The sequence below is a fragment of the Erinaceus europaeus genome, unplaced genomic scaffold (assembly GCF_950295315.1).
Source record: "Erinaceus europaeus unplaced genomic scaffold, mEriEur2.1 scaffold_433, whole genome shotgun sequence".
NCBI classification, from domain to species: Eukaryota; Metazoa; Chordata; class Mammalia; order Eulipotyphla; family Erinaceidae; genus Erinaceus; species Erinaceus europaeus.
This window is the reverse complement of record NW_026647820.1, coordinates 72,085-84,165: the sequence shown is the minus strand read 5'-3', so window position 1 is coordinate 84,165 and position 12,081 is coordinate 72,085. Positions and strand designations below refer to the sequence as shown.

General features: G+C 37.6%; 1 long non-coding RNA gene across 1 annotated transcript; it reads right to left on the bottom strand.

Annotated features, from left to right (window-relative positions):
• Window positions 1-1,543: 1,543 nt before the first annotated feature.
• LOC132536486 (uncharacterized) lies at window positions 1,544-11,704 on the bottom strand. The gene is made up of 2 exons (XR_009548043.1): window positions 11,463-11,704; window positions 1,544-1,734 (listed from the first exon to the last, which is right to left on the bottom strand). It is a non-coding gene; the product is annotated as an uncharacterized LOC132536486 (long non-coding RNA).
• Between the last annotated feature and the right edge of the window lie 377 nt (window positions 11,705-12,081).

Here is a 12,081-nt window from a genome sequence, read left to right as displayed (position 1 = left end):
CGTGTGACTCTGCTAGCTGGTAAACTTTTAGACCCCTCTACAGCCGTGAGCAATTTTTACCAGAGCTGATAATTGTTTATCTTATTTGACTAAACTTTTGATATCTATACTCAGACTTTATGGACCTAGTATAAGCTTAACCCTTGATAATAAGTGCTTATTTTGCCTTTTACCTGTTTCACCCTAATAAATCTTGTATTGTTTAAACCAGTACCCAGCTCCCCGCTGTGAATCCTTTTATGCGACTCAGCAGCCCCAAACCCCTGGTTAAGTTAGATAACAATACTCTTCCTCTCAATTTCTCTTTATCTTTATCCAATAATAAATAAAAATGTTTAAAAAATAGGTGAAAGAAGTGAAATAGTTTAAGGGTTCTTTTCTTCTTCTTCTTCTTCTTTTTTTTTTTTTTTTTGGTTAAAAAGAAAGTCATAACTTTCATGTGACAGAAGTAGAATAGAGAAAGAGAAGACACCAAGAAACTAATGCGACATATTTTCACTGAAGTCTGAAGCAGTTAAGAAAATGCAGGCTACAGTTGTTGCAACAGTCTGAAGGGGAGATGGTGTTGATATTGTTATTGCTTCATATATATTGAGAATGAGGACACATGATTAAGTTATGAAGGAGAGGCAATACTACGCAGGTTTTGATAAGTAGGACTGAGTGCCCCCAGAAACCCTATTTTAGTTTTCTGCCATATTAAAGTGGCAGTGCTAAGTTCAGTGCACCTGTTTCTTAAGTCTGGTCCTGACTAACAATTTGTCTTTTTCCCTTTGGGTACTGCCGTTTCATAGAAGCACCTGATTAAGTGAGCAATGAACAAAATTAGATAATGATACAGCATCCAAATGAATCAACTAAGAATTCAACCACACCACAGTCTAATCGTGGAGAAAATTGTTTGCAATAACCCACATTTACAAGGAAATGGGGAGGGGTAGGAAGCATAATGTAATCAGTGTTCTATGTGTGTTAGTTCAGATAGGAAAATATTACCATGAATTTCAGAAAATTAATCAAACATGGTATTAAGTAAATATACTATGACAATCTTAATCAGCTGATTCTACAGCACTATAAAATCATAGTGCTGAAAAAAGTTTTTGAAATGGCCCCGTCTAATTTTCTCATTTAGTGTGTGAGGGAAAAATATCTAAATATGTCGAGAAAGTGCTTTCTTCAAAATTACTTTGCATGTTCTTCTTCTATAGTCCAGACCAAAAAAAAAGTATCTCCTTAACATTTCAAGTGTTCTAGTATATTTTTAGTCAATTAGTATAGTGAATTTTACAAGACCTCTTAGGCCAAGAGTCATTGTTTTCTCTGCTCTCACAATAGCTACATTTCTAAATTATTGTATTCCTTTAACTCTCTCTCTCTCTTTTGATCTATTATCCATCTATGGTTAATGCCATACTGTTTATGTCTACAAATCAGTATGTTAAATAGATCTAATAAATTATTCTTGTCTTTGATGTAGTCTTTATTTTCCTATTGGTGCAATTAAAATTAAATAATGACTTTGCGGTAGTACAGCTGTGTGTAGGCTTAAACAATCAACGATTTATTACGGCATCAAGATAAGCAATTAGCAAGGGTAAGAATAAGCTAGGCCCTTAAGTCCATGAGTCAGTTACCAATAGTTCAGCCTCACATGTTGAATTTTTCTGGTCAGCAGCAGCATGGTGAGCCTTGGGAAGCTGAGCTGTGATTCATGAGAACAGAAGAAGGAGCCTGGGACAAAAAAAAAAAAAAAAAAAAAAACATGTTAAAAATAGGCCAGACCCATGAGAAAGGTTAATTACCAAGATTCAAATTCACATGCATGGACCCCGGGAGAAGCAGCTATGGTGGGACGATCATCTAGGAAAACTGGGAGATGTGAGAGAGCAGTTCAGGAACCAGGAGCAGGCAGCATGCAGCAAGAGAGAGAGCCCCTTCTGCCTTGCAGCACACTTAACATCCTGACATGAGCCTGACTTCAGCCCATATGTAAAATCCATCCATTCATCAGCTATATGCTAATTGCATCACAGCACCTATCAAGGCTTTAACCTTACTAGCTTGTGTTACTAGGAAAGTCTTACTGAGAAAAAGAGTTTATCACATAAATATATATTTTTTTTCTGGAAAGTCATGCGTCTTTTCTATGCAAAAAATGTGTCACGTCTTTCTTGACAGCCCAGTATATGAATTTGTGAGTGTTACTGTGAAATTAAATTGTGTTTTGAATAAAATATCTAGTGCAACTAGGTAACATCTTTTTCATAACTTCTAAAAGATAGCTGGATATCCCAAAGAAATTATGTTGGAGGAAATAGAGGAGGGGGGCTTGGGGATCCTGTGTCTTATGGTGGTAAAAGGAAAATTACCTGATGAAGGGTGAGGCTTGTTAATGCCTACTTCGGGGAGATATGGAATTGTACTCTGTGATTACAATACCTTAAACCAAAAATGTTTCAGCTAATTGAGGAAAGAAGAAACATGGGGTGGGGGAGATAGCACAATGATTATGCAAAAGACTTTCATGTCTGAGGTTCTGAAGGGTCAATCTGCCATACCACCATCTTAAACCAGAGTAGAGAAATACTCGGGTCTACTTTTTCTCCTCCCTTCCTTCCTCCTTCCCTTCCTTCCTCCCTCCCTTCCTTCCTTCCTTCCTCCCTTCCTTCCTTCCTTCCTTCCTTCTTTCCTTTCTTTCTTCCTTCCTTCCTTCCTTCCTTCTTTCCTTCCTTTCTTTCTTTCTTTCTTCCTTCCTTCCTTCCTCCCTTCCTTCCTCCCTCCCTTCCTTCCTCCCTCCCTTCCTTCCTTCCTTCCTTCCTTCCTTCCTTCCTTCTTTCCTTTCTTTCTTCCTTCCTTCCTTCCTTCCTTCCTTCTTTCCTTCCTTTCTTTCTTTCTTCCTTCCTTCCTTCCTTCCTTCCTTCTTTCCTTTCTTTCTTTCTTTCCTTCACTGTTTCTTCCTTTCTTACTAAAAAAGTTAACATATCAAGAAAATAGCTTAGAAAATAAGGATACAGCTCTTAAAACCAATCTTAGAAATTGTCTATGAAGCTGTATTATATTATAGCAATATTCTTGCAGATAGTTAAAAAAAAAACACAGAAGATGTCTTTTTAATTTTATTATTAATTTTCAAAATATAATCCTGGATGAAAGAGTCACACTGATGGGGGCTGGGTGATAGCGCAGTGGATTAAGCACATATGGCACCAAGCATAAGAATGAGCATAATATACAGGTTCAATCCCCTGCTACCCACCTGCAGGGGGTCACTTCAGAAGCAGTGAAGCAGGTCTGCAGGTGTCTATCTTTCTCTCCCCCCTCTGTCTTCTGCTCCTCTCTCCATTTCTCTTTGTCCTATCTAACAACAATGATATCAATAACAATAATAATAATAACCACAACAATGATAAAACAACAAGGGCAACAAAAAGAAAAAAAATGGCCTCCAGGAGCAGTGGACTTGTGGTGCAGGCATCAAGCCTGTGGAAACAAACAACAACAACAACAAAAAGAGTCACACTGGCTTCTACTAAACTGGTGATACTCAGACACAAAATATCTAGTTAGTGGGACAGAATGAGCACATCCTGACTGGCAAGAGTTTTAGGGGTTGCTCAAACCAGGAAAGATAGTTTGGACTTCACATTTTGCTGCCTATTCAGATAGTATCCTTTCGGCTGAATCCAGAGTATTCTTGCCAGCTTGGACAATCACAACCTGTAGTATGGATTTCTGCCCAGGGAAAATGGATGACTGCCAACTCCTGCTCCACAGAGAATTGTGTACACTCTTAAGATGTTTTCTCATAGTTGTGAATCACAGAAAAATAAAGTTTGAAAGGATGTCTCAGGGAGGGTAGTCCGCCAAAAGGCTACTAATGACATAGACATATAAATGGAGAAAGTGTATCTTTCAAAAAAAAAAATTATCCTGACAAGGAGAAGTTTCAAAAAGGAAAAGGAAAAGGAAAAATATAAATATGTGGTGATGGGTATTAGCTAAACTTACTGAGATATCAGGAGATGGGAAGATAAGACTTATCCTTTAAATATTTTCAGGCAGTCAGGAGAATAGTTCAGCTGGTAGAACACAGGGCCTTTTCATAATTTTAAATTAATTACTTAATTTTATTAGTTATTTAATATTGATTTTAAAAAATTATGAGAGAGGATCAGGCGGTAGTGCAGTGGGTTAAGCATGCATGGCACGAAGCGAAAGGACTGGCATAAAGATCTCTGTAAGATCCGAGATCTCGGTAAGATCTCGGTAAGGTGGCTCCCCACCTGCAGGGGGGTTGCTTCACAAACAGTGAAGCAAGTCTGCAGGTGTCTGTCTTTTTCTTCCCCTCTCTATCTCCCCTCCTTTCTCAATTTCTCTCTGTCCTATACAGCAACAGTAGGAATGACAATAATAACGACAACAAGGATAACAAGGGCAACAAAATCAGAAAAAATGGCCTCCAGGAGCAGAGGATTCATAGTGCAGACACTGAGCCCCAGAAATAACTCAGAAGGCAAAAATATATATATTTTTATATATGAGATAATAGGGACATATTTGCACAATGTTCCTACCACCAGAATTCTATGTCCCCATTCCCTCCACTGGAAACTGCAACTGCAATAGTACTCCGAATGTCACAGATATGGGCTATTATTTATTTAACTATCTATATTTATATGTATTTCCAATTTTTTTCTATGGTCCTACCTTCTCTTTCTTTCTAAGTCACCTACACTCATTGCTCCTTTGAATATTTTTCATTTTTCCCTGTTCTTTATCAGGGTCTTGATGGAATTGGAGTTCAGATCCCTTTGGTCATCTTTCCCTAACATTTCTCCCCCTATGAGGGTATGGATTAGAATTCCTCTGGAGGTGTAGAAAATAGGGGTTCTCTTTCTGTAATTGCTTCTCTATTTTTAAAAATATTTTAATTTACTCATTATTGGATAGGCAAAGAGATAAATCAAGAGGGTGAGGGAAGAGGTAGAGAGGACGAGAGACAGAGAGACACCTGTAATACAACTTCATCACTTGTGCAGGTGGGGACCAGGGGGCTTGACCCTAGGTCCTTGTGTACTGTAATATGTGCACTTAATAAGGTGTGCCATCACCTGGCCCCTTTGTAATTGCTTCTCCACAGGACATGGGTGTTGGCAGGGGTTGATACAGACTGTAAGCCTGTTTCTATCCATCCCTAGAGGGATAAGTCTCTGGGAAGGGGAGGTTCTGAGACATATTGGTGAAATAATCTGTCTAGGGAAGTCAGGATGAAATCATTGTAGTATCTGTAATTTGGCAAAATCAATAAAGACAAAACAAAAAATTAACCTGTAAACAGGAACTATAAAGTAGGGGAAAAGAGCAGATGAAAATAAGGAGAGAATCTAGGAAGTCTATTTTAGGTATGTTCTTAGGGGCCCATGACTAGTAATTTTTGTTTGAGCTTAATAGCTACCATACAGGTAGACTAAAAATATTATCTGGGAAGATGCAGTCATAGTTGAGAACAAGGATAGAAAGCTGGATTAGGATAGAGAATATCTCCCCAAAACCTTAGACATGATAGATCTTTAATATCTAAGTTATAATTAGTAGATAATATTAAATGACACAAATCATGGGAGGTCAAGTATAATAAAGTAAATCCTACCCATGGGATTTTCAAAGTAAACCAAGCTCCCTAGTAACTTGGCTATAATAATACCTATTGCCTTCTTAAACTCTAAGACTGCAAGGAATCTTGCAAAATCTTAAAATCTCTATTTCTCCCAGTCCTGGAATATTTGCTTTTATTTCTTGATGCCTCTTCGTTTGATCCCTTACTGTGTTACACTGCCTCTGCTGACCTCAATTAAATCAGTTGATATTGGGCATGTTCAGGGCGGTATGACTGTAGACAGACCTCAACTAAATCAATGCAACCAGTGCCACCATTCCACATTAAGTTGCCCTTGCCTTTTTGCTTTGGATTGTATCCAGAGACACCAAGCCTAAAATGTCAACTTTCCAACTCCAATAATCTGGTAGCACCTTTCCTAACACATGGGCTACCTAGATCCATTTCCAATGGTGCACTGTTTAAAAAGTTACAGACCCTAGTTATAGGCTAGGGCCTAAGGGTACTGCTGGTGCTCACACTGGGTGGCCCTAGCCAGGAGGTAAGCTTACTGAGGCTCTCTCAGCAGTTCTAGTGACTGCATGATAAAGAAAGAGGACTTGGGAAGTATCTTGGTACAAACACTTGATTTATTCAGGGGTGGGCTTGGTATATATAGAAAGTTAAACAAAGAACATTTTTCTAATATGTCAGAAATTACAATTTTCTTAAAGGTCAGCTTGCTCCTATGGTAGGGGGCTGGTATGACAAGAATTGATGTGATACATAAAGGTCAAGACAATTATTCTCCATGATGCAAGCAGGCTAATTATCTAAAGGCATTTGAGAGAAGCATAGGGGTTAAACCAGTAAGGCAAGATAGAGAGAAGATAAACAAAACTTGATGTAAATCATAGATATCAAAGAGCATAAGGAAATAACATTTTGAGGTTAATTTAAACTGCGCTAAAAATCCCAAGTGTATTTCCTCCTTAACTTGAGGCCAAACCCTACAAATCTAATACCAGTTTGGATAAAACAAAAGACACTCAATGATTTAATAACTGGGAGAAAGTTCAAGTTTGTTAGATAAAGAAAGGACTACAAAAGATGGAAAAGGGCAAGAGATTAATTCAATTGATGATGGCCTTTTTGGTCAGTACCAGTCCATCCCATCATCTGGGGATCTAGTCAGGGAATCCTTGGTTTCCCATACATATATGATGAGCCTACACCTATAAGAGATCCTTCTCTCCACCACCACAAGTCACTTCCATCAGAAATGTCATCATAAGCCCTCTTGTGGACCTCTCCAGACCTTGCACTTACTACAAAGAAGCAATGGTAGGACTACCCAACTCTGTAAAAGGAGGCTGGGTAATCCTACTCTGACACTTTGAAGAACACTGGTCCTGAAATGAGTGTATTACATTTTTCAGAACCAAAACCAAACAAAATCTCTTTCTAGTATTACCTATGTTGCCTGAAATGAAATCGTTTCCTATCAGTATTTTTTCCCCTTTTGCTCTTTATTTTTCTCTTCTCTTCCTTTCTATTTCCCTTCCTTCTTTCCTTCTTCCCTTTCTTTCTCTCATTATTTTTCTTTTGTTTCCTCCTCCTTTCTTTCTTTCTTTCTCTCTCTCTTTCTTTCTTTCTTTTTCTTTCCTTCTTCCTTTTTTTGTATTGAGACAGAGGAAAATAGCAAAGGAGAAAGAGAGATACCTGCAGCAATGCTTTACAATTCAGAAGCCTCTCCTGCTGGTAGGTATCAGGATTTGAACCCAGGTCCTCACTCACAGTAACGTGTGACTCTACAAGGTGTGTGGCACCTGGCCCCAACAGACGCACATTTTGAATAATCATATTTTCACTCTAAAACTAAAGCAATGTTAGATGCCAATTATATCTCAAGGGTAAAAATAAAATTAACTAGTCATTAGATGACTTCACCCTAAAAGCCTGAACAACCAATCAAAATCAAACAACATGATTCAGATAATCTTGTCTCAAATTTTGAGTTTTATTTAGGATCTCAGGTTTTGTTCTTTCTGGGTTTCTACTGCCATTATTTGATTAATAAAAGACCAATTTTATCTTGTCTTTCTGAAACTTTATTCTATAGTACTGTAAAAAAAAAAAAATCAATGCCTTCCCTCTACCATTCTCTGTTCTTTAGCCCTAGATTGTTAACCAAACTGAGACTGATTTTTAATTTATTTTACATGGCAGATGAATTCTGAGCTTTTATTGACACCTTTACTAAAGTGCTTACTCTCTTAGATAACCTGTCTCCACATCAGGACTTACTATCAATCTGAAACTTTACAAGTATCATCAGATTTCTATTCAAAATTCAAAAGGGTAGGTTTTAATGTATTTTTAGAAAATCTAGGGGGAAAACATTATTTCCATACTTTGTAGTCTTATAAAACAATTCTGTTTAGTTCATCCTAAAATAATCTGCATCATTTTACTAACTAGATATTTTTACTAAGTACTATTGCTGGGCTGGGCTAGCTTCACCGGGCAGTAGAGAGACAACCAGGGACTCATGGCTGATCTGGGAAGCAGTATCTCGTTTATTAATCAGATACATCACCTTTTAGGCATCTCTTCACCTGAAGTGGTAAGGGAAAGGAAATGACTAGGAGAGGGAGCGGAGCAAAAAAAGAGCTCGAACAGAACATAGAAAGCTTCCATCTAACCAGTAGGGATTAAACCAATACTCTGCAGGCAGGGCGGGACCCAGGTAAAACAGTGATTATGTAAATAGACTGCAAAGTCAAGCAATGCAACAGAAGGGGTCTTAGAAGCAGAATTTAGAAGCATACTAACATACTATATTATCAAAATATTTTGATTTCATGAAATGAAAGATGATTACACTTTTCAGAAGCAAAGCCAAACAAAATCTCTTGCCATTATTACTTATATTGTCAGCTGGGTACCTCTAATCACCTTTCTTCAGTTCTATGAAGTTCATAAATACTTCTAGGTATCAAAGAGATTTTTTGCAATGGCTGACACTATTTTTCTCCCTTAACAGCACAGTTCTCTTGAGTCCAGAATCACATACTCATTTAAGTAGTTCTTCAGTAAATTTTATCCAAGTATCAGCTTAAAAGAGACCTTAAGTGTTACCTTGCCATCTGCAGAGGAAAAGCTTCACAAGCAGTGAAGCAGTGCTATAGGTGTCTCTCTTTCTCTTTCTGTTTTTTTCCCTCCTTTCTCAATTTCTCTCTTTCCTGGAAAATAAAAGGAGAAATGGCAGCCAGGAGTAATGTATTCATCATACAGACACAGAACACCAGTGATAACAGTGGTGGCAAAAACAAACAACAAAAAAACCTACCTCTACAAGAAAATCCCCTACATAAATATCATTTTTTCAGTTATCTTTTTTTTTTTTATTTATTTTTTTTTATTTAAATTTTTAATTTAAGAAAGGATTAGTGAACAAAAGCATAAGGTAGGAGGGGTACAACTCCACACAATTCCCACCACCCAATCCCCATAACCCACCCTCTCCCATGATAGCCTTCCCATTCTCTAGCCCTCTGGGAGCATGGACCCAGGGTCGTTGAGGGTTGCAGAAGGTAGAGGGTCTGGCTTCTGTAATTGCTTCCCCGCTGAACATGGGCGTTGACTGGTCGGTCCATACTCCCAGTCTGCCTCTCTCTTTCCCTAGTAAGGTGTGTCTCTGGGGAAGCTGAGCTCCAGGACACATTGGTGGGGTCTTCAATCCAGGGAAGCCTAGCCAGCATCCTGGTGGCATCTGGAACCTGGTGATTGAAAATTTCAGTTATCTTTAACTGGGTGTCTATGCACTCCTTATGTCTATCTAAGATGGATGGCCAGGGTTGGTCAAATGTCTTATCTGTGACATTGTAGCCATTTTTCTAATTGTAGAATGAAGGAACCTATATAGAGATCAACTGATTTCTTGGCCTCTTTATCACCTTGACTCAACAGAGTCATCTAGACCAAATACTAACAATTATGGTAGTAAAATAGTTATTTGCAGAAAATACATGTCCTGAAATTTAAAAGAAAAAATCCCATTAAACTGGAAATATTTAAGTCATTGCAAAATTGCAGTTAATTAATCATATTAATCCAAGAGTTTAATGATGGGGCAACTATGTAAAAGGCAAGACATCTATGGAAGATGTATGTATTTTGTTCTTGATTTCTCTATACACCTAAGTGTACTTGACAAATTAACACCTTTTTTTTTAAAGTGGCAAGTAAATAAATTAAAAATAATGCTTATACACACATTTAATTGCTCATTCATTGTCTGCCTCCTAGTCTCTAAATTAACTCCCATCAAGTTATATCATAGACATGGACCTTACGAAAATTATCTGAAATCACCATTTGCAACATTTCAGTCTTTATAGTATAAGCCTCATTAATCACAGGTTCTTTGTTGAAATACTTTAGTTCATTACCACAGTGCACATTCCCCTGTGTTTTCTCCACTAAGTCCCTGTCCTTTATCCTTGTTGGCTGCTGTTTTTTGTTGTTGTTGTTGATGTTGTTGTTGTTATTTTTAATTCAATCTCTTAACTTTGAGGACCCAGAGCTTATTCCTCTTGCCTATCTTGTTTCTCTATCAACCGGGCTCCCTTCAGACCTTTCCACCAGCATCATTCTCTGCAGACAGGGCTCTCTCTTCCCTAACAAATTCTTTCCCCTTTAAGTATTAGTCAATTGGTATGTGATCACTGAATCTTGCTTTAAGGACCATGTATGGAGTTGGAAGCACTTCCCTATCTCTAGTATCTCCCATCTTTCTTGCCTAAATTAATTTTACTACAAATTAGATTACTACCTTTTCCATACTCTATGATTTACTTATACATTTGCTTCATCTCCTTTACTGATCATCATAACACAAATACACACCAAAAAAAAAAAAAAGAAAGAAAGAAAAAGAAAAAAAGGGACCACCACAAATTGAATTCCCTTCTTCCCTTTACTAGAACTTTGACAGAAGCCCACTGATCAGTCTTGGCTCTGCTGTACTTTATTACTTTGATTTTATACATTAGTTTTTGACCATCTTCTCCATCAAAAGATAGATTCCCAAAGGACAATTTATTTGTCTGTGCACTCACTGCTATTTATCTCCAATACTTAACGAGTACATGGAAGTTACTCAATGGCCACTTATAAAATTAATGGATTAAAAGATAAATGTCAAAAGCCGTGCTAGGTCCAGGACATTAGACTATTATCCTAAAAATTAAAAACTTGAGAGACCTTCAGAAGAAAGTGATTCAAAAGAAACCCCTATATAAGCTATATCTAAACTGAGAAACATAATTCTGATTAAGAAAGATAAGTACAAGTAATGCTGGTCATATATGCACAACTATAATGCAAATGTAATAAAAACAGTATTATATTTCTATTAAAGTACATACAGAACACCAGAAAGAAAGGAAGAAACATTAAACTAATCAGATTGATTATGGGTAAGACTTTCAAGTATTTTCATAAAAACATAGATTGTTAATAAAAATTTAACATAGGTCATATAATTGTATTTTCATACTATGAAGTCCAAGTTTAACGATAGTTTCACCTATGGTGTAGTAGTATAGAAGTAAGCTGCTGAATTAATCCAAAATGCATTTAGTTATTTCAAGCAGAAGATAAATTGATTAAGGAGTAAGATCACAGATTCCCCAGAAGCTCACAGCCAGAAAATCAGCTGAGACTCCACTCACAGGTAGATTATCTGTGAATAAGGGCCAGATCACTCTGTCAGTTGCCTGAAACAGTGACCATCTTATTGTAAGACACTGGCAGACTATTTGGTTTTCATAGCACTGGAGGCCCACAAACTTACCCTAGTCCTGACATTGATAGGAATTTCAAGTAACACCTCTTTGTAAGCTATATTCCTACACTTAGGTGAGCAGGGAGCTGGGATCAGTATTTAAGTCTCTGGTGCAGTAAATTACTAAAACATAACAGATACATTTAAAAGGTTCCAAGAAATACAGTTATTGACACAGGTCTACTGTATAGGATGAGTCTGACCATCTCAGCCCTCAGACACTCAAGAGATTAAGTTTCTATGTTAAAAGCATTTATGTACTGGTGCTGGAAATTCTGAATCTCTAGTGTTTGTCAGTTTCTATGCTGTAAATAGCCCCAGCATGGCTGATTCTGCCAGTGTGACACCACTAAATTCAGAATTTTGTGAAAAGACGCCCAGCCAGAACTCCATTCCAAGTCATACAGATATAATACACACTAATATCCTAAAAAGCAGGACTAATAGTAAAATGTGGTTTAAAAAATTAGGAACCTAGCCAGCATCCTGGTGGCATCTGGAACCTGGTAATTGAAAGGCTTCCCTGGATTGAAGACCCCACCAATGTGTCCTGGAGCTCAGCTTCCCCAGAGACACACCTTACTAGGGAAAGAGAGAGGCAGACTGGGAGTATGGACCGACCAGTCAA